We start from the raw sequence: 3226 nt of genomic DNA on the forward strand, positions 1-3226 counted from the left end.
GAGAGAGAGAGAGAGAGAGAGAGAGAGAGAGAGAGAGTGAGGCATTATGTGTGGAGTTGAATATATTTGGAAGCAGATTTATGCATTTTTGTAGCTCAATTCTGCCTTTACTTCATTGAGTTTTACAAGTAGAGATCTTGTTTTTGAAGTGTTACCTTTGTCATACTTGATACCTAAGAGATGGGATGTTGTGAAACGGAGGAAATGTTCACAATTTTTAGGGTGTTCAATATTAAACACAAAGCCCTGCTACCAATGAGACTACAGCCATAGAAATACATGTTGGTTCAGCTACAGGTGCACCATCAAATACACACTAGACTGCCCTGTTCTTAGTTCTTCTTCTGGTACCTTAAGGAAGAAATAATAGTGTAAACATTAATAACATTTTGACATTAAAATAAAATTTATATGTAGATGTATATCTTAAGGTGATAACATATTCAGAAATTTCAATATATACACACCACTCTAAAATCAAAGGTACTGAAATTTAACCTTAGTAAAAATGGAGTCTTTCCTTTCTCCAAGCAGGTGAAGTAATCCCAATATAACTAAGCAAGCATCTGGTGCAAATAAATAAATATATAAATAAATATGATAATAAGTAAATCAAATAAACAAGAGAAAATTAACTGTGTAAGGAAAAAGTGAAGATATGGTCACATCCAATAGGACAGTCCACTAATTTGAGTACAAATCTTTTAAAAGTCTCCTGTAATTATTGCTTTATCACATAAGAATTAACAAAAATAAAGCTCCTCGATGGTTCTACTAATTATATGAATGACAAGCATTTTGATTGAATGCTCAGAACGACCAGTATACTAATGATTTTTGTCCTTTGTGTCACAGCAGCAAATCTTTTGTACGAGTATGTGGTTATGTTTTTTACTTGAGACACTATTTGGGTAATATCATAATGCAATAATGCTTTGTCTAACAAGTCCTCATAAGAATATGATGAGTACTGATCAAAAAAAAAAAAAGAAAGAAAGAAAACCCCAGCCGAACCTACATGCCCCGACATAACGCACTGATGTTCTGAACTCCCGATTCTTCTCATCATATCCACCAAAACAGTGTGAGAAGTCCTGAACTTCATCACAACCATGGAAAAAACCTTTATCAGACTGTTTGCACTTGTGCTAGTGCCGGCAAAGGTAGCTCCAAGAATTCTATCTCCACACGAATTAGTGACCTATCTTATTGGACTGCAAGGGAAGAGGATGCAGCTAACATTTCTAAAAAGATTGATAATATTTACATTTTAAATTTCAAATTGGACAGCCTATTGGGTTTATTTACACTAGAAATAATGTCTTTCCTTACGAGAGAGAGAGAGAGAGAGAGAGAGAGAGAGAGAGAGAGAGAGAGAGAGAGAGAGAGAGAGAGAGAGAGAGAGATGCTTTACACCTATTAAAATCTTTAACATCACTTATGCTGCAAACAATTATTTAGCCATAGCACTCAGCCAAAAATTTGATAGCAGAGCAGGAATTTAACAATTAAATTAGTACCTTTATAGAAATTGGTGCAAGCATTACAGTTAGATAGGTCATGCTTAATACAATGTTTGGTTTTTGCATGCAGCATAGTTTCATGAATACTAGGCTTATAAAAGTGAAAGATGCATTGCTAATGATGAAAAGATACATATATTAAATTGCTACCAGCTACTGAAATGAACAAATTGAACTAGACATTACTCGCATTGACTTTCATCGTGGTCATAGAGTTCAAGTAAGGTTTCCATATACAGAGGAACTGCTTTTCTTTTGAGAATGGCAATTATTGGGAGCCTATATTTCTCCAGCCCTTTCAAAACTGCTACTCTTGGGTCTGGTTCATCCGCTTGTGGTTCTAATCTCAGAAACTCCTTGATTATCTGTAAAGATATAAGCATCAAATAATTATAAGTGAAGGTTACAGAGATGAGCATCTGCAATAACTGTACTTGTGAGTGCTTATCTCCCATCACTGAGGTCTTTGAGCCTGAGAGGGAGAATGGAAGTACCGGTAGTTAAATATCAATTACCTACTATAAAATATAAATAGCTATATACATTATAGCCCTACAAATAAAGTTGACAATTAGTAACAATATGTAGCAAAATCCATAAAGTGTACATATATACACACTTACGCCATCAAAAGTCTGAATCCACGGGTACAAGTTCAGGATTTCTGCTACAAGAATGTTCCCATTGATTATTTTTTTGCATCTCTCAGAGTGTCAACTGCATGAGGCGTTCAGCCTGAGGAAAATCATTAAAGTAAAATTAGTTTTCATAAGTTGACTGTCCCGCCAGCCTCCCTCCCTCCCTCATATATATATATATATATATATATATATATATATATATATATATATATATATATATATATATATATATATACACGAGCATCATTTTTCAGTGGCTATCCACCAGTACCATTGAAATTGCTTACATAAGAGCAGGTATTTTTAAACAACACCAGTAAAGAAGTCTCTGAAATATAAAAAAGATAAATCAAGCGTACAAATATCACATACCTTATCTAACTCGGGATCTTTCTTCATCCACTGTAGAGCAAGCCACTGTCTATGTCTCTCTAATGACTCATCATCTTCTGAATGGGGCCTTGGTGGAAGGTAAGCCTTTACTCCATACATCAGTGGACACGTAGTCTCTTTTGGCGCTATGCAAGGGATCTTCTTTTTCCTTGACGTCACCTCAGTCACTGAGGAATCCTGCCTCTTTCTTGAATTCTGAAACTTGCGCTGGATGCGTAATTTCCATTGCAGCTGCAATTCATGCTCCTCGAGATCACTGTTTCTCAGGATGGCAGGAAATGATGTCAAAACAGCATTTGCCATATTCATATACTGTTCTGATGTTGGATAGCTGAAATATGATAATGATAATAATAATAATAATAATAATAATAATAATAATAATAATAATAATAATAATAATAACATATTATTAATAATAATGTCACAATACCTTGTTATGTAATAATGATGATAACAATAATAATGATAATATCAATCTAGCTAACTATATAGATGGCTTAACTCCTTTTATTATATTATTATTATTAGTAGTAGTAGTAGTATTAGTGTTATTGTTCTTCTTAACAATCACCTAATTGTGCTTTTGTCCCAGTGAAATTGGCAGATAGTGGGTACACTATCTGAATAGTACACTCAAAGGTGGTTTCACACCTATCAGTGCCGTAT

At 34.2% G+C, this 3226-nt stretch overlaps 1 long non-coding RNA gene across 1 annotated transcript; it reads right to left on the reverse strand.

Annotated features, from left to right (window-relative positions):
- On the reverse strand, positions 1-2883 carry LOC135103295 (uncharacterized). Its single transcript, XR_010269980.1, has 4 exons — positions 2537-2883; positions 2147-2258; positions 499-1888; positions 1-351 (listed from the first exon to the last, which is right to left on the reverse strand). It is a non-coding gene; the product is annotated as an uncharacterized LOC135103295 (long non-coding RNA).
- Positions 2884-3226: the final 343 nt, after the last annotated feature.

The sequence above is a fragment of the Scylla paramamosain genome, chromosome 9 (genome assembly GCF_035594125.1).
Source record: "Scylla paramamosain isolate STU-SP2022 chromosome 9, ASM3559412v1, whole genome shotgun sequence".
Taxonomy (NCBI): Eukaryota; Metazoa; Arthropoda; class Malacostraca; order Decapoda; family Portunidae; genus Scylla; species Scylla paramamosain.